This window comes from Triturus cristatus, chromosome 2_1, assembly GCF_964204655.1.
Source record: "Triturus cristatus chromosome 2_1, aTriCri1.1, whole genome shotgun sequence".
Taxonomy (NCBI): Eukaryota; Metazoa; Chordata; class Amphibia; order Caudata; family Salamandridae; genus Triturus; species Triturus cristatus.
Window position 1 is genome coordinate 608045834 of NC_140581.1, and position 27807 is coordinate 608073640.

General features: G+C 44.6%; 1 long non-coding RNA gene across 1 annotated transcript in view; it reads right to left on the minus strand.

Moving 5' to 3' along the window:
* Positions 1-27807, minus strand: part of LOC146865678 (uncharacterized) — a 389403-nt gene that overhangs the window by 13149 nt on the left and 348447 nt on the right. The window lies entirely within an intron of this gene.

A 27807-nucleotide genomic window follows, 5' to 3' on the forward strand; every position in this document is an offset into this window, starting at 1 on the left:
GTGTTTATTACTTGCCCTGACCAGAGTGGTGGGTTCTGCCTGACTTACGTGCATACCCTAGCCAACCAGAAACCCCATTTCTAATATGCTGGCTCATGAAAATCTCAAAATAAGAAAGAAAAGACTTTTAGAAAATGTAGAAGTTTCAAAATGTCTGCCGTACCTTCCAGAGTGTGCACTGAAGTGAATATGGGAATTCACAGGTCAACAAAACTCCTAGAAAATTTGCATGAATTGAGAATACTTTCCACCTGCTGAATCCAAATTCAACATCACCCAGAAAGTCTTACACTTACTACATTTATGTTTAAGCTATTTAACTTCAGTTAGCGTTTACCATTTTGCTGTGAGCTTTGTTCTTGGTCCATGGCCCTTCCTTTGCACTTAGTTATTGGCTTCATTGTAGTGTTCCGTTATTCCACAAATCACTTCTACTCAGATTATTCGAAATTGCTACCTGACCTAATACAAAACTTTGTCAGTAGGTCACAAGGAGATTGGGCACATCATCATTTTAATCTTCAAGACTGACTGGCATCACATTCACAACAACCACCATCAGCACTCTAGCTAGTTGTGTGTTCCTTGAGAAAAAGAAACGTTGTCAAAGCTTTTTTGAAACCCATTCGGATCTGTTACCTCATAAATGTTAGTAGTCAGTCTATACATTTCTTGTACATGTATTTGTACTTATATAGCACACTTCTACCCAGGGGTCTCATAGCGCTGTATTGATACTGCTGTGGAACCCTTCCTGGTTTTCCTGTGAGTTTTCCACTCCTGGGCAACCCCAAGTGGAAGCCAGGCATCCTATCGATGTGGGGGCCCGTGTGGAGATTAAGCAAGCAATTGCCCAGAGGGACCCATGATTAGAATAGGCACCAAGACGAGAATTAGCTGGTTCGGGGAAATTGAATCCAAGAGCCGCCGAGGCGGGAATTGAACCCTGGCCCCGTGCCAGACCTCTGCATCAGGGACTGTCGCTCTAACCATTGAGCCACACTTCTCCACTTGTATTATTACTTAAAATTGTTTATAATATTTTGATCATGAGAGACTGATGCATTGAAATACAACAAGACCAACAGTAGTGCCTGGTCCGATGATAAAAGCAGTTATATATTCAAGTACAATTATAGTAGTAACATATTTAAACCTTACAGTGGTATAAAGTACCTAATAAATAGCAAAGTTAAAAAAGTGCTTTTCTATAGTGAAGCAGAGGACTAGTGGCTGATAAAATGCACGTGCCTGTGGATAAAGTGCAAACGAAATATATTAGACCTGTCAGCCTTAGGGTGGTCTGGCTGAAAACTTTTTGCCTGCTTGCCTCCAATTTCGCAGAACTTTTTATCCTGTTGGCACTAGGACTCTGTAAACTTCAACACTGCTAACCAGTGATAAAGTGCTTGTGCTCACTCCTCTAAACATGGTGTGATTAGCACACATCAGGGGCCATATTACACATTAACACTGTTTGCACCCGGCGGACATTTCAAAAGGTGCGCCGGGGGCAAACAGTGATAATGCGCCCCATTATGGTGTATGCGCTACTCCCAGGGAAGCCGTGACCTCGTGCTGCCCCCAGGGCAGCGCATTCGAGTGAAAACACGGAGCAGCTGCTCCGTGTTTTCATGCTGCCAGCACCTTTAAAGGGGTTTAGAGATCCCTTTGCAGGCGGGTGCAGTCAGTGACTGCACCCGCCTGCAAGGGAATGTCTGGGGGGTCCATGGGACCCCATTTACCCCTGGCAGAGGACTGCTGTCAGGAGGTGCACTGACAGTGCGCCACCTTTTAAATGGCACACTGTCAGTTGCCTCCTGAGGGCTTCTTTGACTCTGTGTTCCCGTCTGTAATATGGCGCGGCCGCAGAGTCAAAGGAAGTCCCTCATTTGCATAGTGCATGCCCCTATCCAAATGAGGGAACACCCTCTGTTGATAGCGCTGGCGCTTTAAGTGCGTCAGCGCTATTGGTATTATGGAAAGGGATGCACAAGCATCTGCGTACCCTTCTATAATACCAAAGTGCCCCGGGGTGCGCAAAGCAGGAGCAAATACCCTTTGCGCCCCTGGGGCACCATCTATAGTACAGCCCCTGATTGGCACATTTTTTATTTACTCCTAGCTCCCTTGTAGAGTGGTATACGGTGCACCAAAGGCCTGTAAATTGAAATGCTACCAGTGGGATGGCAGCACTAACTGTGCCACCCACTTAAGTTGCACTCTAAAACGTGTCCTGGACCTGCCATTGCAGCTTGAATGAGGTGTCACACTGCCATGTTGACTTGGCATTTAAAACCCCTTGCCACGCCTTAAACTCCCCTTTCATTAAATATAAGTCACTACTAAGGTAGGCACTAGGTAGCTCATTGGGCAGGGTGCTGTGTAATTAAAAGGGAGGCATTGAACTTTTAAGTTTTACATGTTGTGGTTGTAAAAAACCTCCCAAATTCGTTTTTCACTACTGTGAGGCTCCTCCTGTAGAATATCATTGGGGATCCCTTATTACAACGTATAAGTTGTAATTCCAAATTGAGAGAAGGTAGATCCATCATATTTGGTGCCCATGGAATTGTAATCATAAAGCCTCTTTAATACTAAGGTCAGATTTGTAACTCCAATTATGAAAATGCCACTTTTAGAAAGTTGGTATTTTCCTGCTTTTGGCCTTGTGTGTCTGCAGCCTGTCACTGATTGCATGTCTGGGTTGGGTGACATGTGGGCTTTGTGCATTCCCCTAGACAGCCACATACAATGGAAGCTTAAGTGTGACTTGATGTGTCATCCTGGCAGAATGGGATGGAGGAGCTGGGATCAGCCTCACTTACACCTGAATAGGCTGTGTCCACACACAAAGAACTGTATATCCCCTGTAGTGAAGCTGGAGGCAGAGCAGGGAAGGGAGTATCTCTAAGCAGTGTAAAGCCCTGTCTTTGAAGTCTTCCGTACTTCAAAGGCACCACCGGGTATGAGAACTGGACCTCAGACCCGCTTCAGTACACTTCTGAACCTGTGGACACTCTGAGAGGAAGATGGATTACTGTGCTGCTAAAGGACTGCCACTCTGCTGGACATCCGCTCCAGAAGAACTGCTGCCCTGCTATGCTGACCTTCTGTCTGCTGATATCCTTGCCTGGGTTGAAAAGGATTAGACCTACATCACTCCAGATCCCAGAGTGTCTCTATGGGCTAGTTAGCTGGCCTCCTGATCTGAAGTCTCAGGGACATAAAAGACTTCCAACCACCCTAAGTCTGCACCTGTACTCAGTCATCTGTGAGTCCACACTGCCAAATGGTGCCACCCCAGCCCTGGACCCTTGTAAGTGAGCCTAAGGTATTTGCTCCAGTGGAACCGATGCATCCCCTATCAAACCAACGCATCACGCCCCCTGCATGGATCAGAACTAGCGTGGATCGGCATCGACACATCTCTGCTGCTGCAGGGATTGGCATTGATGCATCACTGTGTGGAAATTTAGCTTACAAACTGAACATTATCTGCGCCATCTTGCCTCTCCCCAGCGCCACGCACAGCGAATGCACGGCCGCCATCTTAGGCACCCCACTCTCTCATTGTCACTCGCCGGCGCGTTCCCCTGACGCTGCAAGCATCCCCCGCGCGCCGGCCACCCCCGCTCTCTCATACAGGCCATAAACCCTCTCCTTCTGCGCGACCCTGCTACGGAACCACTTCCGACCGACAACCCATACATGGTCATGCCTCTCCTTTGATAACCCCCTTCCTCTGCGCCCCATTGTCCGAACTGGTCCCAGGCCATCACCTAGCCCTGCGGATGCAGTTTATTGCCCCTACTGTAAGGGAAACACCCCACATCAAAGGGATTACAGTAGATCAAAGCCCCTACCCCCTGAGACCCGACCGGTCACACACACCCCCGGGAATTGACGGAATACCCTGCTGCGCAATAGCCATCTCCTACTGTGGGTGGGGTGGGAACTTCTACTGTATCTATGTATGGGATCGGATCTGAACCGGGGCTTCAGGGAATATTCCCCCATGCATCAAGGGAATCTCAAGAATGTACTATGTGTAATAAAGCAATAAACCAGTGTATAAGAGACCAGGTCTCAGAGATGCAGTTAGAGCACCTCGTGACGATACCTTGCTGTCTGATCTGATGTGTTCTGCTCCGACGGAATAAAACTTTGTTTCCTGCCTTCCAGTCTCCGGCGCCTGCCTCTTTCATTGGTAAATTATCGAGTGGTATAAGAGGCGATTACCGCCGGGCAAATACTTGAAAGGTTATCGACTGAAACTGCCGCTACCATTTAACAACTGCTGCTGTGTGGATCAGAGTTGACGCATCGTCTTCAGAACTGCCACTGCACAACGCTCTTCCCAGCGCAGGGTCCTCGCATTCCCATCAGCGGTAGCCTTGACGCTAAAGCTTTGCATCGCAAGCCCCATCAACAGGATCCTCAATGTTGAAGCATCCAGGACTGAGGTACCTTTTTTCAGCGGGCTACCCAATGTCTTTTAGCCAGCCCACGCTCCATCGTGGTTGGTCTGAACTTTTGACTGTGTCCCGGCATGACCAGATATCCCTTGTGGGAGCTTTGTGCTTTTTGGAGCTATCTTGACTTATAACTTTAGAAATCAATATCTATTGATTTGTTGTCAATTTGGTCTTGTTTTATTTATTAAAATATCTCACTTTTTCTGAACTGGTGTGCGATCTATTTGTGTGGTGTTTTCACAGTTTTTACTGTTCAAAGCATTGCACAAATACTTTACACGTTGCATTCAAGTTAAGCCTGACTTCTCGGTGGCCAGCTACCAGTGGGTGAGCACAGAATATTTTGGGGATTGCTGGTGCCTTACCCTGACTAGGATTGTGGTTACTGCTTGACCAGGGCTCACACCCGAGTTAACCAAGAACCCAATTTCTAACACAGTATTTGACAGAATTAGTGTCACTCCAGAGACCAGCGATGAATAAAATATTGTACTTCTACATCCAATCATGACACTTCAAAAACATAGCAGTGGATGTCATCCCATCTGTGCACCATACCCAAGAAAGAAGTGAGCAAACAACATATGACCACCAGGAGATAATTCGAAGGCAGATGTTGTGCTCACCTGCGGCCTGGCAGACCACGTCAACCGCCACACATCACACATTGGTCCTCGTGCCCTGATGAACTTGCCTGTAAGTGCTGTTTGGAAATGAAAGATGTTGGCCATTCACAACAAAATGGTCCAAACATGTAAGATTGTTTTTAATCATGAGCCTAGGCATAGAGTAAAATGCATATGACATGCTGTGTTTGTCTCATTTTTTAATGGATTACCTTTTGTATTTCTTTTATGAGGACCTACAGGAGGTTGATGTTCTCTTGTGGCCTTAAATTAGCTATACACATTGAGCACCATATCATATATATGGTGTTTAGTCCTCCTGTCACTATAGGAAAGTGCTGATGATGATACAGCGAGCAAGTTGGTGAGCAATAGCCATCCAGCTCAAAGTGGTTGCTTTCGTGAGGAACTTACTATAATCTGGGGGGGGCGCTAGAGAGCCCACAGCGGAATGGCTGCCTCGTGAGACAGCTCCGCCGACCAGGCTCAAATAACGGCTGACAAAGTGTGATGGTGGGCTCGCATCGGCATTCCGCCGATGAAAACTGACGTCGGAAGAGCGGGGCTCCGTATACAGAGACCGGAGGAAAGCCGCCAACGAACGATTGCCTAGGAAACGGCATATCTGCTCTGAGAGGCGGTCGCGGTGACTGGCGTACCCAAGATGGCGGCGCCCTGCGGCGGTTGTCTCACGGACGAGTAGCGGAGGGCAGCGGCTTCCATGAGGGAACCAAGCTGGCGAGCACAGACGACCAGCGCGGAGGCAATGAGCGCTTCAGCAACTGAGGAGGTGCAGAGAACGGCTCTTAATGGACCCGGACGCTGCTTTCACGCCCGACTATATGGTATGCGGGTGCGGAGGGGGACTGCGTGCACACGGCTGGCGAAAATCACCCGGGCAGGCCGGGAGGCACTGCTGAATATGCGAAGTGCAAACGCGCCCATGCGCGGCGACTGCCCCAGATGAGGACCAATGGGGCACTAACCGGGAGCTGAGACCGCCCGCGGTCACCTCTACCACACGGGATCACAGGGGGCGGCTGAAAACTGGAGGCTGGAGTTCGCGCTGGGCCAGCGGCGAACATACCGCGTTCTGCAGAGGGCTGCCTGCGGGGGTGATATTGCGGACATGCGGGGCTCGGGATTCGTGGAGCTCGCCCCTGTGGAGACTACCTCACACGTGCTCCCTGAATACAGGCAATTTTGATGCAATACAAGGCGCCCAAGAGGTATGATGAAGCTAGCGAGCTGTGGTGACTGCGATGCACCTCTATTCACGTAGGGTGCGCACGTGTGGACGGGCTGTTGGAGCGGCTGAAGTTTCTATACGGTGTCAACTTGCGACTGGGCTTGTGCTCTCTTGGCCCCTGAAGATCGGCGGGGCTATGGTCGGCCGTTGGTCCTGCTGCACACACTGGGGACGACTTCGCTACAGGGAGACTGCCTCCTGGTATATCGGGCTCCTGGCATCTAACAACTGGTGTAGGGTCTCCGACCTGGCTGCTGCTGCAAGAGGTGACACCCGTGCGACATCACGATGGGGAAACCGGACAAAACGCAGTCCAAATTACCATTTGATGCCAAAAAACCCACGAAGGAGCTGGCGACGGTGCCAGCGCAGGTGCTGCCTGCGGACGCATCTGCGGGAATGGAGGGAGTACTGCTGGCCATACAGCGCAGCTTGCAGGACATTAACGGCAAGTTGGACACCATAACACTGCGAGTGGACAACATGTCGGCCAAACTAGATGGCCACGGACTGCGACTGGAGGAAGCAGAGTCACGCATATCGGCGGTGGAGGACGAAGCACATGGCACGAAGCAGCAATGCACTGAGATGGAGAAGCTGCTGGACGTTATCCGCAACAAGGCAGTGGATTTGGAAGCGCGCTCAAGGCGCAACAACATCCGCATCGCGGGCATTCCAGAATCCACCAACACAGGAAAAATGGAGACAAATATCGAGGAGCTGATTCGCAGCGTGTTCGGCATGGAGCACCTCTCAGCTATTTTTGTTGTGGAACGTGCCCACAGGACCCTTGCCCCGCGTCCGAAGCCAGGGGCGACCCCCGGGTGATTGTCGCCCGGATCCTGAACTACCGAGATCGCGATAAAATCCTGAGGCTGGCTCGAGAGAAACGGAAAATCACCTACCAAGGCAACACACTGGATTTCTTCCTGGATTTCACGATGGCAGTTCAAATGGTGCGCAAGGAATTCAACCCAGCAAAGAAGAGGCTACGTGAGTTGAATATTGATTATGCCATGCTCTATCCGGCGAGACTCCGCGTGATGCAGGATGGCCGCCAGACGATCCTGCAGACGCCGAGGGCGGCGCAGGAGTTCCTCAAGAAGATCAGGGGAAAGAGGAGGGAGCGGCGACAGGTAGAGCAGCGACAGGAGGCTGACATGGACGCGGATCTGGGTTGAGATGCCTGTTGCGAAATGGTGGCTCAGAACTGGTAAGAACTATGCATATCCTATTGTGGGGGACCGCTCTGCTGGCTCCGGATAAGACTCAGCGACGGCCGGACCTGGTCGAGGTGCATTGATACTGAGGCACATAGCGGCGGAGGTGCAGGCTGAGTCGGGCCCTCCGGATTTGGACCCCCTGTACTGTGCAAGTTACACTAGGAATGTCTGTCTTATACGCTCCAATTGGGAGCGGGGGACGAACGATATGTTAGACCATGTTGCCGGGCTGCCCGGATGGCTGTACTGCGGGCTTGATTTACTATGCGGGGTTGGCTGTGGGGGCGTACCTTAAGGGTAGGGTGGTGGGTAACGGTGACCTATCATTCATTCGCACTGGGGCAGTGCAGTGGCTGGCCTAGGGAGTGAACATAGTGGCGGCTAACTCGTGGCATGGGCATGTTGAGAGTACCGAAGACCACGACATGATAAAAGAGACATATGAAGTGATGTATGTGATGCCAAGCATGAGTAATCGATTGCCTGATCACATCCATTTTTATGGATGAAGTGGTGAGCTCTCGGTGGATCCCCACAGCGGGTGCTCCCCATACTAAGTTACAATTTGTTGTTATGTAAGGGCGGGGTATGGCTTTGGCATGGTTGGGATGCTGAAGTGGGAGGGGGGTGGGCTTACAAATGTTGGGGCGTGTTAAGCAGGTTATGGTGCATGAGAAACATGGCTCAACTCCAGTATTGCATAAGGTTTATATTATCTCAGGACGGATTACTTCTGATTGCTATGGTATGCAGTTTTATCGGCCTGGTATTTGGCATTCGCACTGTGTCCGATGGCTATGGTGAAAGAGCATAATACACCCTTAAATTTGTTGACCTGGAATGTAAGAGGTCTTAACAACCCTAGAAAGATAAGGCAGATATTTGCATATCTAGACAGGCACCGCATCGATATTGGCCTATTACAGGAAATGCATCTTGCGCCGACCTCCTCCAGTCACGTGGGGACAAGATGGGCAGAGGTCATAAAAAGCTCTTCCTATTCGTCCTATTCCAGAGGAGTCATGATCCTGATTAAAAAGGGGGTGCAATTAAGGGTGGTGGACACTACTACGGATGATGCAGGGAGGGTTGTTCTCATAACGGGGGTACTACGGGGGCAGCAACTAGCGTTACTGAACACATATGGCCCGAATGTGGACGACCCTGACTTTTACCACACAATATGGCGCACACTGGGTGAACTCCCTGACATCCCCGTACTATGGGGGGGCGATTTTAATCTTGCACTCAACGATCAGCTTGATAGATCAGAGGGATCAACGGAACCACACAAGAAGGCACTGGGTAAGCTATGGGATGTGCTGGCAGACAGACAATTAACAGACGTTTGGAGGGCCAGACACGCGGGGATCCGGGAAGCCACACACGTTTCAGCAGCGCATGGTAGTTGGTCTCGCCTAGATTACTGGGTGGGTTCAACCGAGACGCTGTTGTGGACGAGCTCCATTACTCACCTCCCCAGAACGCTATCGGACCATAGCCCAGTACTGCTGTTCTTACAGATCCCGCATTACACACCGCCACCTTATAGCTGGAGATTTAATGCAAGGGCACTGCTGGATTCAGTTTATACAGACACCATACATCAGGCCATCAAGGAATATTTCGACATCAACACTCCTGCGGTGGATGACCCTGGGCTTCTGTGGGAGGCTTTTAAGGCTACCATCCGGGGGGTGTGCCTGAGTACAACTGCGGGTATCCTCAAAGACATTAGGCGTCAAATGAGTCGGCGCGAGGATAAGCTGCGGGAACTGGAGTCGGAATATGAGCGGACACACAACGCGGCAATACTAGGCGACATCAGGGTAGTGCTATCAGAATATCAATCCTATGCTGAAGATGAGCTCAAATACATAACCAAACGCACGACCGCACGAAAGTATGGCGAAGGCGGCAGACCTGGTAGGTGCCTGGCCGCTAAGATCTGCTTGGGATTTCGACCACACACTGTGCAGGCGGTGAGGGACCACACGGGGTCGCTAAAGCGCGACATACAGGGCATGCTGGGGGAGTTTATGGCCACCTATGCAGCACTATACACCTCACGCCCTACGGAGCCTCCAGAGGTGATTGGGGAGTATTTAGAGGACATAGCAATAGCATGGATGTCAGACAGACAGCGGGAATATTTATCGCTCCCGGTCATGGTGGAGGAGGTGACGGAGGTGATCAAATCCCTGCCCAACGGGAAAGCCCCGGGCCCAGATGGGTTCACTTGTGAATTTTATAAGGCGTTTGTGGACCAACTGGCGCCGCATCTAGTTGAAATGTATGGAGATGCCCATGAAAAACAGAGGCTGCCGCCTACGCTGCGTGAGGCCATGCTGATTGCATTATTGAAACCAAACAAAGACCCGGAGCAATGCGAATCGTATCGGCCACTGTCCCTTATTAATGTGGACACCAAGATCCTGGTGAAGCTTCTTGCCAATCGGCTACAGCCGCTAATGCCTAGATTGATTTTACCAGATCAGTCAGAGTTTATCCCGTCTAGATCTACCACGCATAACACTCGGACAATCTTCGCTTTATCACATTATCTGCTCCCTACCACGAAGGCGGCGGCGGTATTACTAGATGCTGCCAAAGCTTTTGATTCTATTGAGTGGCCCTATCCATATACCATATTGCAGCGTATGGGCTTTCCCCCGCTTTTCCTGCAAGGGGTGGCGCTTCTGTACACAGAGCCGACGGCACGGATAAAGGTTAATAGATATGTTTCCGACCCGATCAAAATCGCGAGAGGCACGCGGCAAGGTTGCCCGTTGTCTCCACTACTATTTGCGTTAGCGTTGGAGCCGTTGGCTTGCAAGATTAGACAAAAACACCATTACTCGGCGCTCCAGTTCCCGCAGAGACCGCTTCACATCTCGCTCTATGCCGACGACATGACGTTGTATGTGCGAGACCCGGAGGTGAACCTAAGCCTACTACTGCGGGAATATATAAAGTTCGGCCAGCACTCTGGTCTCACTATAAATTGGTCTAAATCGGTGATCCTACTGTTGACAGATACCACGGATCCCTGTCCAGTGGAATTTCCGCTGGAATGGCAGTCAGAACCTGAGAGATATTTGGGGGTCTGGTACCACCGAGACCCAGAGGTGGTGATCCGCACAAACTATGGACGTGCGATTGAGACCCTAGAAGGTAAAATAGGGTGGTGGATCCAGCTGCCATTGTCGCTGGCTGATCGCATAGCCATAGTCAAAATGGTCGTTCTCCCCAAGCTATTGTACCTGTTTAACAATATTCCGATTAAGCCTCCGGCGGAGGTGTTCCGTAGAATCTCAGCCATGGTCCTCCGACTTATATGGGGGGAAAGCACGCTAGGATAGAATTGCGTTCCCTTACACTACCATATGCCCAGGGGGGATTTAGGGTCCCGGACTTTCTGCTCTACTATCTTTGCGCGCAAGCGCAATATGCGCATTACTGGTACCACCCGGTTCCATTCCTGACGCATGCCGCTATCGAAGAAGGGGATGCACACCCTGTCCCGCTGAGTGCTATCATAACGCACAAACGACCTCCATTGCATAATCGGGACATAAACACGATAGACACGACCAACAGAGCTTGGCACACCATGGGAGAGAAAGCACACAGGCTGCCTCTGTATGCGCCGGCACTACCGCTGCAGCATCATCCTGAGCTCTCAGTCACCCAGGAGACGGTTGGCATGGATTTGCTCCGACAGGTTGGCCTGGCCACCATGGGGAACTTATATGAAGGTGGTACTTTTAAGACACACGAGGAACTGTCATACATTAGCCACCAAACACTACTGTTTAAATTCACATACTATAGGCTACAGAGGGCGCTGCAGAAATTATACCCAATGTACCCTACGGAACCGCCCCCCTTGAATGCCTTGCAATTGCTGATCACAACCCCTACTGCCAAAAGGTTGGTGTCCCGATTATACACAGCGCTGCAGACTGACATTGCTGACACGACACACAAGGCACTGGAGCGTTGGAATGGTAGCCTGCTGAGTCCCCTGTCGGAGGAGGACTGGGGTGTGGCCTGTGCGATTACTGGGATGCTAACGCCGAAAGGGAACCTGCGCATGCTGCATTATAAATACCTCCATCAGACTTATTATACCCCCGCACGGCTTTATATATAAGTATGGGCTGAGGGACGACGCTAAATGTCAGCGCTGCGGGGTAGATCCGGCAGACTTTATGCACTTGGCGTGGCACTGTGGAGCGGTGGCGGACTACTGGCAGAGGGTGGTACATGTGTTGGGTGACATGGTGGGCATGCACCTCGAATGCACGGCTCGTACATGCCTGCTGGGCCTGCTGCCTGGAATCAGGGCTAACAAACGCAAATTCTGCCTGATTGCACTGCTAATTGCTAAGAGGCGGGTGTCGCTGTGTTGGGGTGGACGTATGGTGCCCAGACACTGGCTTCAGGACTTGACTTATTGCAGAGACACGCTGCAAACGTACGAGGATGAGTTGCCCACAGGGTCCAAACCCAGGGACTACTGGACATACTTAGTTCAATATCTACAATCGCACCAACCTGTGTAAACTTTATTATTGCAACGCAAAACCGGGCATGAGGAAATATCAATATAATGACATGTTATTGCATGCTGGATGAAGGATGTTGTTGTGCCATGACCTGTATTTTGTTTACATGTTACCACTGTATGTTCTGATTCCATGCTATTAAAACTCAATAAAAAAACAAAAAAAAAAAACTTACTATAATGTTTTTCTTTTTTATTCAAAATGTATGTTTGCAAATCTTAATGAGTTAGAAGGCCACTAGGCACGATTCCTGGAAAGAATCACACCATGACATATGGTCTGACCCTGAGGGGCGGATTTACAAGCCCGCTACGCTGCTGGTGCATCACGTAGCGTGATGTACAGACGGCGCAACCTGCTGCGTGATATTTACAAGTACAGGTAAAGCCACCCTGTGTGGCTTTACCTGTGCTTGTAAATATTGCCCCTTTTCACGCAACACTTTGGTGTTAGGGGGGTGACATGGGTCTTACTGTGGGTGTTCCCACGCAACACCCACGTCCACTGATGCATTTCCAAGATTTACGAGCAATCGTAAGTCTGGAAAAGCATCAGAATGCTACACCACCCTAGAGGTATCGTAGCGAGTTGCACCGAGGAGAAATGTTTTAATTTCTCCCGTTTTTTTCCTCTTTCAATGCGTGCTGCATTCTACAGCATGCATTGGAAGAGGAAACCACCTCAAGTGTTGTAATTGTTGTAAATATGTCGCAGCACTGTGCTTCGAAACCAAATGCAGCGTGGTGCAGCAAAATGACTTGTAAATCTGCACCTGAGTTTTTGGTGGAGCATGACCGAGCCCTCTATTTGACGTTGGCTGGAGAGAAGCATCTGTGTAGGCTGGTGTGGCTAGTACCAAGGGCTTGTTTTTGGTATAAGTAAAAAAAAGAGTACCTGCAGTAGCCTGCTGGACAGTGGAAGTACACTAAGCAAGCCTTTCCTTCCAAAAATTCCTAAAAGAGCATTGGCCCTTTTTAGTTTTAAGGAATTCACTAGTTCAAGGGAAGACGTGTACTATTCCAGCTACAAAAGTCATACATTTACTCCCTTTTTTTTCTTCTACATCTTGGGATAACTGCAGATTTGTAATATTTCTGAGAGAATTCAACATGTGCTCATGAACAGCTATGCAAGTCGTAGATATCCATTAGTATCCAAATGTGTAACTGTTTTACTTTACTGGTGTTGCAGCGCAGAAAACCTAGGTAACGGGGAACAGGACAAGGCCCGTACCAAATATCCTCCCTTCGTTACAGACCAGATATCATATTAACGCTTTCACACATGCGATCATTGGTGGGGCCCATAACACCAACATTCAACACATCACTTCACACTGGTCTGCACATACAGGAGAGATGAGTGTTTCATGCGTTGGCATTAAAGGAATACTTTATAGCCTATAGGAAGGAAAGTTATATTACATATCTATACACTAATATCCTTGCACCTGCAGATCTCAATCCTAAACATCAAGGTACTCCTCCCACGTGATCGATGGATCATTTAGTTGGATTAGTTGATGGTGATTTAGAACCAGCTAAAACACATTTAAGATTTTGATCTTCCCTCCCTCAATAAATCACAAACGCATTTGCTTGTTAATCAATATTTGTTTATCTATTTTATCGCAAAAGGTTAAATCTACATCTAGAAAGTTTTATCATCTTTTATGTAAATCACAAAACACCATATTTACCTAATCTGGCTATCGGGCGTCCTCTAAGTCATCAAATTAGTCATCAATCAGTCAGAATTTAGAAGTTCTTCATGCAGCACGCTACAGTCCCAAAGAAAGGCAAGGACCAGAGACGTACAAGCATCTATCAGTGCCCATAAATTCTATAAAGTTCGTAGTTCACCAGGAAAATGGGCAGCATTCGGACTGTCAAAGATTCAGGAACGCAGCAGTCACCCTAGATAGTAGCGTCGCGTAGTGTCACCGTCGTCTTCGTCAGCAAGGGAAAGGGAAAGTAAAGTACAAGCGCTCTATTCTACCATCATTTTTATAATAAAAGTAAAGTCAAGATGTAACAACTTTCAAAGTTTGGGCTTTCTTGATTGGTCGGTTGAGATCGTCCAGTCAGTTTAGCACAGTTCAAGAGGTTATGTCATAGTTTTGGATTTTTCCGGTTTCTTGTAAAAGTTCATTGTGTGGGTACTTGGCCGACTTCCCACCGTGGCCTTGTTCGGGCACAGTATGACAAGGGTCATGACGAGGCCACAGGAACAAACCGATGCGCAGTCGCGCTTCGCCCGAAACCTCGTGGAATGGTGGCCATCACGTCGTGTCACGTTGGTGGCCATTTTGTTTTTAGGCCCAAAGGACAACTTAAGCGAAACAAACACAATAGAGTAATTAATACATAGAAATAATGAATAAAATGTTAATCCCTCTATGTGCTTGTAATTATCTAGCGTGTAACGACATTTAAAGCGTTCATATTCACCCATTTGATGTCATCTGGAGCAACATAATGAAAACGTCACAAAAGCCACATATAGCATGTAGTATTCTATTTACTACATATACTACTGTTAGTATGCGTACGTATTTTAGTCATAGAAGTTAATTAGCCATGCGAAATGCAAATCCCACGTTAAATTCATATATTAATAATGCTGATTAGAACACATGCCAACTTATTTAGTAATATTATAATTAATAGATTATTGAATTAGTATACTCATGCAGACATGGGGGGTATACAACATTTTTGAACTACCTGCTCCATCAATCCCCCCTTTGGTGATTTTATCACCACACCATTAAAATTTTGTATTAATTTACATGGAGCTGAAATGAATTCTTGATTTAATTTACATCTCTGTCTCCCCAATTTCTTCTCTTCTGGCTGTTTTATATATGTTCTCTTTCATCTCTTCTAATTCTACTTCTTCAAATTCCCTCTCTTGTCTCTTATCCTGTCTTCTCAAATTTTCTCTTTTTAACTTTTTCTGGATTTTCTTTCTTCTACAACATAAACATCCTAATCTTAATATTAATACTACAAAAATCACACACGTTAATGGAAATAAGATTTTACCTTAAAAGGTACTACCTAGGTTTACTAAGAAATCTTTAAAAGAAGATATTTTCTTTCCAACCTTTTCCCAAACACTTTAAACCTCCAGTGGTGCAATTTCATCATGCAGATCAGTTACATTTTTAATATAAATTTTCAAATCTTTACTTTCGTCTGGAATGTAAGTACAACAATGTTGAATCTTCAGCATTCCACAGACTCCACCCTCTTTTGCCAATAATATACCAAGGGCAAGTCGATTTTGCATTACCATGGCACGCATGGCAACCATTTCAGTATTTACCAATAAAAATCCTCCAGCGGTGCTTGTTGACAAGCGATCCACTACTGTTGATAGCCTTCTAATTTTGTTTGCATTCAGAGATATTCCCACTGCTGGTATCAATGCTCCAAAGATGTCACCTACAATTTCTGACCAAGTTTCTCTCTTTCTACGTGCTAAATAACTACCTAACTTATGTATACCATCTTCTGCTCTTCCCATGTGAAAAATCTTTGGGAAAACCAGGCCTACATAACATGTGCCATACCAATGGTCTGGCAAACGATCATATACCTTGCTCCCACAGATAAAATATAACCCAGGAAAAACGGGATCATTTCCTCCTTTAAATCCCCATCCACCCATGATTCGGTATGTATCATGGCACTCACTGTTACCTACAAAATAATTATTATATGCAGTTTGATTCTTCCTAATGCACAATTTTCCTTTCTGAGGTCAATCTAAAGCCATAGTTGGACTAGCTTCTCCCTTCAAGTGCTTTTCCATTTCAACATCCTAAACTGTCTTTTCCACCTTTCCCTCAGATGCTTTCCTTTGCATTTTCAATCTCCTTTCCTCAACCATATCCAAAAACGTATTTTCTTCTTTCTTTAAACTGCAAGTCAAATTATTTCTAAATATATACTCTAATGTTAGTTCTTTAGTCTCTAAGAAAAATTCACCTATTACCTTTGCGGGTTTTACCTTATTTAGCTTGTTAATTGAGGGTACTTGTGAAAATATGTTATCTACATCTGAGAAATAATATTCTAACTTCCCCGTATGGTAAAACAAACTAGCTATTTCACTACATGTTATTCCATAAGTTACTGGAAGGTAGTGATAAGTCACTCCCTCCGATACAGATGCAAGTAACTGCATACAAACATAGCAATCCCTTATGTCCATTGTCTTTACATATTCATACAGTAATTTTGAAAATACATTGTTAGAAAAATCAGTTATAGACCTGTCTTTATGCAAATAATTTCTATCTATTTTAGTCGGAACTACCTTTTGAATCTTCTCTATATTAGTTTTGTTTTCACTATGTCCTTCTATTGTGTCTATGGTAACCTTAAATGAGATCATCAGAGCAAGTACACTCCACAGAAGCATTAGTAATCCTGTACAACAACAACACATTTTACACCATCGCTTCAAGAATATACATCTATCTTTTCAACTATTTGTTTTTGCCATTTTTGTAAAAATGAACAGTGTCTTTTGACTTAGCCTCTTCTACTTCACAACTAGTCTGTCTAACCCAAGGCTCTAAGCACCTACTTGGTTCTACCAGTTTTGTCTTTTCCCGTATTTTATTGTCTTTCCATTAGCAGCATTGTGGTCTTATTCAGTTTGGCATCTCATCGTCCTTCACTTATCCTTCGTGATCTGAATACAGAATTTCCTGAACATCCGTTTCTTCTCCAATGTCGGACAAGATAACTCTCAGGATATCCGATTCTTCATCTTCCTCAACCACTTCCGGTACAGTAACCTCTGGATTTTCGTGGCTATCCGCCTCTTCTTTTATTTCAGGCAGGGCCACATACGTCCATTCCGGCGACTTACACTTCTGGTTAGGTTTTCTCGTTCTTTTGCTTTCCTCTATTACAATTATTTCTTCGTCTTTTGATTTCTCTTGACTAGTTACTTCATTCACCCGTTCACCTCTAGGTGAATTTACTTGTGTCAGTCGATATCTTAGCCTCTTTATTTTGTTTGGCCAAACTTCATCTTTTGCTGATCTTTTCCGTTTACTTCCTTTATCATTCTTTTTAGTTCTCAATGCTCTCTTTCTCAAGACTCGACCTTCTGGTACTTCGTCTTCACTTTCCTCTGATTCTGTTTCAACTTGCTTTTTACTTTCAACAGCTTTTCTTTCCACCACTTCTTTCATTTTCCCTACTTCTGTCCCTCCTCGGGTTTCTTGCGCACAATCTTCCTGCTGACTACTTGTCCCTTCTTCTAACTGGATGTTGCAGTCCCCTAAACCTCCTCGGGGGTCTTCCACAAGAATCTTTCCCTCTCTCTCTGTATCTAGCACCTGTCCATCTATTCTTGTTATTTCAGGTGGAATTTCTCTCAATTTTTCATCTGGAACTTCTTTATCAACAATTTTTTAATTGTCTTTTCACTGTCTTTTTCTTTTCTTGAACGTAGAGTTACTTGTTCAGTCTCTGAGTCTGAGCTAATATCAGAAATCTGTAACCTTCTTCTCAAGGAAATACTTCTTGGGGCAAAAGTTAGATCCGACTCTGTTTCCCCCCTTTCAGAGTTTTCTCTTGTTCTTGCTTCTTCATCATCCGATTCAGAACTTGATTCTGATTCTTTGAAATATTCTTTTTCTTTGTTTGATTTGGAATCCTCAATGTGCGACACGCATGAACCCAGTTCTTGATTTCGGCACACTTCACAGCTGTTGTTGTAGTCAAATTCACCTGCCGTGGTTTTCCCCACCTTGGGACCAAACAGTTCCTCCTTCTGTGTACTTTGATTCTCACCCAGTCCCCTGGGCTCAGATCATGAGCTTGCTTCTTTTCAAGGGTGGTGGCATCCGCTCCAACCTGATGAAACACAGAATGAACTGCGTCAGCCAGGCCTTTACAGTAATCCAACACCATGTCATCAGTTATAGGTAACAGCTTGTTGACTGGTATGAACACATGACGCATTGCTCTGCCCATGATAATTTCATGGGGACTCAACCCTGTAGTTCTATCTGGAATTGATCTGATAGTCATGAGTACTAGAGGCAAGACATCAGGCCATTTCATACCCATGGCTAAACACATTTTCCCTATTCTGTTTTTGATAGTATCATTCATTTGTTCTACCACACCAGAAGCCTCTGGGCGATAGGCACAAGGTAGTTTTTGCTGTACATTCAATGCTTCACAAATCAATTTTACGATTTCATTATGAAAATGTTTTCCTCTGTCTGATTCAATTGTTACTGGAAACCCGAATCTGGGAATGAATTCCCTCAAAAGCAGTTTTGCCACTGTGATCCCATTGCTTCTTCTTTTTGGGTATGCTTCTACCCATCTAGAAAACAAACAGACCATGACTAGAACATACCTCAACCTGTTGCAGGGAGGCATCTCAATGAAATCTACTCGCATTCTGGTGAAAGGCCCTCCTTCTCGACCTATTGTTCCTAGACTCACCACTGTTTTTCTTCCAGGGTTGTACTGCTGACATATAAGGCATCTTTGACAAAGACTTTCTGCTACAAGTCTAAATTTTGCATTGTACCAGGTCTGTTTAAATGACCTTATCATGGCATCTCTCCCTATGTCCATGATACATCCGTGCCATGGCAGACACCATGCTATCAGGCATAACTAGTCTTCCATCTCGATAGACCCACACATGGTCTTTCTCCCTTGGTTCACATCCTGCTTTTACCCACTGCTTCATTTCCTCATCTCCTGCTTCTTCCTGCAATTGCCTCACTTCCTCCCAGGTACCCACAATGTTAGTAAACATTAGGGCACAAGAATTCAAATCTCTCTCCTTCGCCCGATTCACAGAATTCGGATTACGTGCACAGTATTGGGCCATATCGTTGTCATATTTGTTGCCAATGGCAGTATAATCACCAGATTGACTATGTGCAGCACACTTTACAACAGCCAATTGCTTGGGCAGCTGTATCGCCTCAAGCAACTTCCCAACCACTTCAGCATTCTTGATGGGAGTTCCACTCGATGTCAAAAATCCTCTCTGCAGCCATATTTGGCCAAAGTGATGCACCACACCAAACCCGTACTGACTATCGGTTATCACAGTCACTCTCACGTTCTTTCCAATCTTGCAGGCTCTACTCAAAGCAACAAATTCAGCTACTTGGGTTGATCTTACACCTTTCAGGTAGGATGCTTCCATTACTGCTGCAACTGTGCATACTGCATATGCTGCACTCAGCATTCCGTCATCTGTCCTCAAGCAAGACCCATCTACAAACTTCACAAAATCACTTTCTGGCAATGGTACATCTTTTATATCAGGATGTGGTTTGGTACAGAAATCAAGTACATCCAGACAATCATGATCCCTTTCATCTATGACTTCCACATTCTCAGCATCAGGCAGCAACGTTGAAGGATTCACATTCAAGCATCTCTCAAGGCTCACATTCGTTGCACCTAATATGACTTTTTCATATTTAGTCAGCCGACTATGTGTCATGAACTGAGTGTGACTCCTGGATAAGAGGATTTCCACATCATGAGGTACAAGCACTTTCACTGGATATCCCATCACAATTCCTTCACTCTGCTCCAAACTCCTACAGGTAGCAGACACTGCTTTCAGACACCCAGGTAGAGCTATAGCTATTGGGTCTAGCATAGATGAAAAGTATGCAATTGGTCTCCTCAGTTTTCCATGCTTCTGTATTAATACAGAAAGTGCACATCCATTCCTCTCACTGCAGTACAACTCAAATTCTTTCTCGTAATCAGGCATTCCTAATGCTGGTGCTTCACACAAACCATCTCTCAGTTGTTTGAAAGCTGCCAATTCCTCTTTATTCAAATCAATGGGATCTTTCACATCACTTCTTGTCAAACGTACCAAAGGCTTTGCAATCAGGGAGAAATTGCTTATCCACTGACGACAATATCCAGCCATTCCAAGAAACATTCTCCCTTCTCTTTGCGTCATGGGGGCTCTCATTCCCATTATGATCCTGATTCTGTCTATTGTTATTTTTCTCAGTCCCCTTTCGATATTATGGCCCAAATAATGTACTTCTTTTTTGCAAAATTTATAGTCCTCCATTGGCCAAATGATTCAGCAAGGCTATAGTGTCCATTACACAAGCTTCACGAGTCTTCGACGCCACAAGAAGGTCGTCGATGTATTGCACTTACACTGAATTTTCAGGCATATCTAGGCTTTCTAAGGACTTTTTCAATATCTGATTAAATATTGAGGGGCTTTCTGTATACCCTTGTGGAATTCGGCACCAAGCCAAAATACGTTTGCCAAAACGAAACGCAAAAATTTGCTGGCTGTCATGGTGCAATGGGATGGAAAAGAAAGCATGGCATAAGTTAATCACAGTATACCATTCTGCATCATGGGGAATCGGATACAAAATCACAGATGGATTTGGTACAATAGGACAACATGACTCAACGATTTTGTTTATCTTTCTCAAATCTTGCACTATCCTGAACTTCCCATTAGGCTTTTTCAGTCCCATAAGTGGGGAATTACATGGACTACTCATTATTTCTCTCAAAATGCCTTGTTTTATCATTTTCTCAATTATGGGAGTAATTCCTTCAATTATCTCAGGTGTCAGTTTATATTGGGGAACATTGGATAGCTTATTCCTTCTTTCACTGTTATTTTTACTGGGTCCACATTTCTCATTAGTCCCACATCTTCTCCCGTGAAATTCCAGACTTCTGCCCCAGACTTCTGCCTTTACAGTCTGTTTCAATTCTTTAGGTAATTCATCAGGGTTAAATACAGCATAAGCTTCAGTAACCTCAGTTTCCCTGTTTGCCATAGTCATCTTATACAGCACATCTTCATCAGGGGTCTTAAATGCTATACCATCAGGGGTACAGAATATAGTGCAATTCATTTGGCACACTAAATCCCTACCTAACAAATTCACAGGACTCGTATCGCACACAAAAAAGCGGTGCATTTCAGAGAAGTTCCCTATGCTAACTTTCACTGGTTCTGTAAGATAAGTTTTAATTTGTCTGTTTGATACACCAACTACTTGGATTTTTCATCCGAGCGAGGAAGATTCTTAACATCAGCTGACTTAACAGTTGATCGAGTAGCACCAGGATCTACTAGGAAAGTAATTTTCTCCTCATTTATCTTTCCGTCCACAAATGGGCCTGTCTGGTCTACTTCTAGAGTTGCGCCAAGTACGCACTCTTCTTCCTCCCCTCGGCACTGTCAATAACCTTCTTCTGACTCACTCTCATCGCGTTGTAGCCAATACTGCGAGACAGCGCTAGCGCGCGGCAGCTTGGTTACCTGTTCTTCGTTGTAGAATCCTGTCTCATTCATTACTGTATTTCTGTGGATTTTTGATTTGTGGAAATGGCGGTTTTGGCACCTGATTCTGTTGGGTAACAACCTGCTGCTGTCGCTGCGGTTGACCACTCACCTCATTCTGCACCTGTGGATTCAATGATGCATTTTCATTATTAGTACTTGGGGGAAATTTACACTAGGATTTCCAATACCCTACTCTTCCGCAATTATGACATGGGAATTGCTTTTTAGCTTCTTCTACATTAAAATTTCCTTTACCTTTCCCAGGAGTGAATTTTGGTCTGGGTCCTGTATTATTCGCTTGTTCCACTAACTGAGCTTCCTGTCTTTCTGCCACTTTTACTTGTGCCCACATAGCTTTCTCTTTTAATTTACGCTGTTTGGCTTCAATCTCATCACTAAAATATTTTGCATGTCTCAACACTTAATCTATGTTCTTATTTTGCCAATCTACAGTATGTTGTTTGATCATTTCACTAGTTTCTGGACGTAAACCATATACAAATCTGTATACAAAATGGCTCAAATCCTTTTCACTCAAATTCTCATCACCACTGAACTGTTTAAAGCCCAGAATCAAGCAGTCGTAATATGCGTGCACTGACTCTCCTGATGAGTCCTGTCAATTTTTACCCAATCAGTTTCTTTGGGAGGTACTTTATTTTTCAGAAAGGCAATAACCTGTTCATATTTCTTCATAACTTCTGGGTCAGGGGCTCCTGTCGTTGGATCCCTAGGGTATTCCTGTGTAGGCCAATTTATCATAAGCTTGCACTCTGTCCATAAATCTGCTGGTACTATTATGTCAAAAAGACTGTTTAGATCAATCCATAATACTTTAGATAATTTCACACATCTGTCCACTTGCCTATACCACTCGACAGGCTTTTCGCGTAGTCAAGGGAAATCATTGGTAAACGACAAAATATCTTGCCTAGTCCATGGAACATGTACATATCCTCCCCTTGGAATTTCTCTCATGGGGCATTCTGTTACTACTTTTTCTTTTTCTCTTACAGGGAAAGCTGCAAAAGTTTTATCTGAGGCATCATCTCGTTTTCTGTACCACCTGCTTCTCCATTTATCCACATCTCCCCATTTTCTCAACAGGATAATTATTTCCTTAATCTGACTTATTCGTCCTGTGGTATTCAAATTTTCAATATCTTTTTCAGTACAATCTATTCAATATGGTTTCTGTAGAGCCTTTACCTTTTCAATATCTATACCCATTTCATTTGCTACTTCTTCTAATCTCTCATGCAGATTCTTTGCTCTCCAAGTTATACTTTTGCACAGAAATAGTAACTCCTCATCTTGATAAGTTTTTAACTTCTCTGTGGGGATAGTCCCTGCTATTAATTCTTCCAGAACCATTCGTAGCTTGGCCACATCTATTGATTGGGATTCTTTGTCTATTCTCTGCAAGCTTCTCAACCATTTGCTTAATTCTTCCGAAGTAGGGCCTACTGGTTTCTCTACATCACTTTGTTTTAAGTCTTTTTGAGTTTCTAATACTGGTTCCATTGTCTTTGTCTGTCTTTCTGTTATATTTGGACTTAGTATCAGGTTTCAAGGAACATTTGGCTCAATCGTACTCACTGTTTGTCTCCATGGATTTTCAGCTATACTTTGCTTTGGCCTCTCATTCTGTTTATTACTGTTATAAGGAACCGTTAAACAATGTTCACTATCTTTCTGTTTATCAAAAATAGGCATTACAGGGCCTATAGTCACTGGAACAGTCACAGCTTCTAAATTTTTAGTCAATTCTCTTATCTTTTCAGTTAATTCCAAAGTTGTTTTTGCTAAATCTGCTGAATTTTCACCACTCCCTTTATCATCTGATTTTCTCTCTATCTCTCTGAGGGAATTATTTTTCCCTAATTCTTGGGGTACTGGTTCAGTCTTAATGATTCACAAAGTTTCTCTCATTGGGGCACTTGGTGTCAACATTTCAGATTCTGGTTGATATGGGGGTGGATTTTTATAAAACATGTCATCAAGAACATCATCCTCCGATTCATTCACTCCATACCCTCTTGACTCTATATTATGTTTCTTTTCCGTACATTTTTTACCTCCAATTTCTTTAACATTTCTTACAGGAAACAACCCATCAGTCATACTTGCATTTACCCACCTCCTCATTCTGTCATCATGATTTTCATGCCCATATCTACCAAACATGTATCTGTATCTTCCGCCACTCCTCTGTCTCTCTCTGTCATCTTCCCAGTCTGTCAGTGCTTCAAACTGTGTTGGTCTAGGTCTTGGTTCTAGATTCATCATTTTCTCTCTCACATTTCTCAAAACTGCTAAATTAAATGAACCATGCTCTGGAAATGCCAAAACTCCATCATTCTTTGTGTATTTTACCCAATTATCTAACCAAATACAAGTACGATATCCGTATTTCGCAACCATAAAGGATGCGGGGGTTTTCGGTGGGGGAAGCAACTGTCCCTCCCTAGTCATAATCGGTTTATCTTGTTTAAACAATTTCTTGATTTTCCCAAACCAGGACTTTTTCTCCTTTTTGGGTGGATCATAATACATCATTTTGTCTTTCATGTATCGCTAGTCTTTTCCTTATGACTGTTCTGTTATTTTAACCAATCGTAGCGCGACTCACACCAACGCACCAATCCGTAGCGTCTATGTTACTTCTGCATCCAATCCCAGCGCGTCTCACACTTAATAATAATCCACATTTATAAAGCGCGAACAATCACCCGTAAGGGTCTCTAGGCGCTGGGGTTCGTAGGGAAGATTAAGCAAGCCATTGCCCAGAGTCACATGGTGCTGGGCTAATCTGCCGCCGGCGCCAGGGATCGAACCGTGATCCCCAGATTCCAGAGTCAGTCGCCCTGGCCGCAGCTCCACACCTCTTCTCCGCACCAATTAGCAGCATCTACGTCACCCTGTAATTCTCCACTCCTAGCGCAGTATACACTAGCACATCAATCAGGGGCGTCTACGTTTCTTACTGACTAGCCAATCCCAGCACTGCTTTTCTGACGTCAGCTCTTCCCACTGTCGCAGCTCCTGCTCCTGCTGACCCCTCCTTTACAAAATGGTATCGGTAACTTTTCTTACATTCTTTTTTACTCAAAAATCTGTTAGTAACTACATAAAAACGCCACCATTGTCTACTTCGCTAACAAAGAGATAGTTAATGACCTTTTTCATAAGAATTCCGTCTTTCCCGAGAGCAGCGCTTACCTCTGCCCAACTACAGAATCGTTACTTCCGTTCATAAAGTAGCACATCCCTCTACCTTACCCTTCTAACAAGCATAAGCTAACTGTTTCTCCAGAATTAAGACTCCTAGTTGGAGACCCAATGCTCCTGAGAAATAAAACCAGAGTTTCACAATTAACCTGAATGCCTTTTCATTCACGCACTTTCACACGGAAAAATGTAGTACATTCACACAGAATTCTGTCTTTACCGAGAACAGCGAACAGTCTGTCCTACTACAGAATTATGACATACGTTAATAAAGTAGCACTTCCCTCTTCTTTATCCTTCTAACAAGCTTAGGGAACACCTATTACCTTTCCAGTGATAAGCGTTATCAGAGCTCTTTCTGGACTCCTGGTACCTAAGACCAAAATTTCACAGGTGACCTTCGCTACCATACACTTCTTTCATACAGGAGATATTTCTAATGGCAACACAAGACGATGTCACCGCACCGAACCCAGACAATGCGTCGTGCAACTTCACTCGTTACACGTTTTCCCTGTGTACCTACAGGACAACAACAATTCCGTCTTTCCCGAGAGCAGCGCATACCTCTGCTCTACTATGGAACCGTTACAAACTTCCGACTTCCTACCTCCCAGATGCCGGGCAAACAACATAGAACTCAACGCGACTCAACATAGAGTGTTAATACATAAACCAACACTTTCCAATAATCAATAAGCTATTTACAGGCAATAATCACCAAACCAAAACAATAAAAACCATCATCTTGCTACTAGAAAAACTGTTGCAGCACAGAAAACCTAGGTAATGGGGAACAGGACAAGACCCGTACCAAATATCCTCCCTTCGTTACAGACCAGATATCACATTAACGCTTTCACACATGCGGTCATTGGTGGGGCCCATAACACCAACATTCACACAACACTTCACACTGGTCTGCACATACAGGAGAGATGAGTGTTTCATGCACTGACATGAAAGGAATACCTTATAACCTATAGGAAGGTAAGTTATATTACATATCTATACACTAATATCCTTGCACCTGCAGATCTCAATCCTAAACATCAAGGTACTCCTCCCACATGATCAATGGATCATTTATGTGGATTAGTTGATGGTGATTTAGAACCAGCTAAAACACATTTAAGATTTTGATCTTCCCTCCCTCAATAAATCACAAACGCATTTGCTTGTTAATCAATATTTATCTATTTTATCGCAAAAGGTTAAATCTACATCTAGAAAGTTTTATCACCTTTTATGTAAATCACAAAACACCATATTTACCTAATCTGGCTATTGGGCGTCCTCTAAGTCATCAAATTAAGTCATCAATCAGTCAGAATTTAGAAGTTCTTCATGCAGCACGCTACAGTCCCAAAGAAAAGGCAAGGAGCAGAGACGTGCAAGCATCTATCAGTGCCCATAAATTCTATAAAGTTCGTACTTCATCAGGAAAATGGGCAGCATTCGGACTGTCAAAGATTCAGGAACGCAGCAGTCACCCTAGATAGTAGCATCGCGTAGCGTCACCGTCGTCTTCGTCAGCAAGGGAAAGGGAAAGTAAAGTACAAGCGCTCTATTCTACCATCATTTTTATAATAAAAAGTCAAGATGTAACAATTTTCAAAGTTTGGGCTTTCTTGATTGGTCGGTTGAGATTGCCCGGTGAGTTTAGCATAGTTCAAGAGGTTATGTCATAGTTTTGGATTTTTCCGGTTTCTTGTAAAAGTTCATTGTGTGGGTACTTGCCCGACTTCCCACCGTGGCCTTGTTCGGGCACAGTATGACAAGGGTCATGACGAGGCCACAGGAACAAACTGATGCGCAGCCGCGCTTCGCCCGGAACCTCGTGGAATGGTGGCCATCACGTCGTGTCACGTTGTCGGCCATCTTGTTTTTAGGCCCAAAGGACAACTTAAGCGAAAGAAACACAAAAGAGTAATTCATACATAGAAATAATAAATAAAATGTTAATCCCTTACTAATCCCTTTATGTGCTTGTAATTATAGCGACATTTAAAGCGTTCATATTCACCCATTTGATGTCATCTGGAGCAACATAATGAAAACGTCACAAAAGCCACATATATCATGCAGTATTCTATTTACTACATATACTACTGTTAGTATGCATACGTATTTTAGTCATACAAGTTAATTAGCCATGCGAAATGCAAATCCCACGTGTAATTCATATATTAATAATGTTGATTACAACACATGCCAACTTATTTAGTAATATTATAATTAATAGATTATTTAATTGGTATACTCATGCAGAAATGGGGGGTATACAACATTTTTGAACTACCCGCTCCATCACTGGAATACAAGAAATGTAGAAATTCACATGTGGAAGTATAACTCAAAGGTGCATTTGCACTTAAAAAAACACGGGTTGCATTTATTAAATTATTTTGTGGTCACAAGTTTTTAATTTCCATAATCATGGGATTTGCAACCTCTAGTCAGACAAGCCTTTCCAAATCTCAAAGAAAAAAAAATCCCGAATCAATTGAAATAACAAATTGGGAAGGGGCATCGCCTCCTAATTGCGAGGTGCAATGATATGTATCAGTGGTTTCCAATCACAACTGTGTTCTACTTATTTGAAAAGATACTGGGGCATATTATAAAGAGATCTATCGCCGCTTTTTCGGCACATAGCGCCGAAAAAGCGGCGATTTTATTATCGCATTATTAACAAGGACTGGCTAACAAGCGTTATCGTGAGTTTCCTTGTGATAACAGCTGGTTTTCTTTTCACTTTGCATGTCAGCGAAATATATCGCTAATGACATGCAAAGTGGGCATTCCTCACCAAACCTACATGCAAACATTCAGAAACCCAACATCGCACTATTTACAATGCGGCCACGGACACACGAAAGAATCAGAAAACCACGGTTATCGCAGGATTCTAACAGCTGATTGAAACCTGACTTAGCTATCTACACAATGAGAGGTCGATTGTCAGGTTAAATCCACACTCCCCTATCAGAAAGCTTTTCTGTAGCGCAGGTACATTATCTCCGGATTTCCCTCGCTAATGCAGATTATCGCCGTCTATCACTGTATTTTACA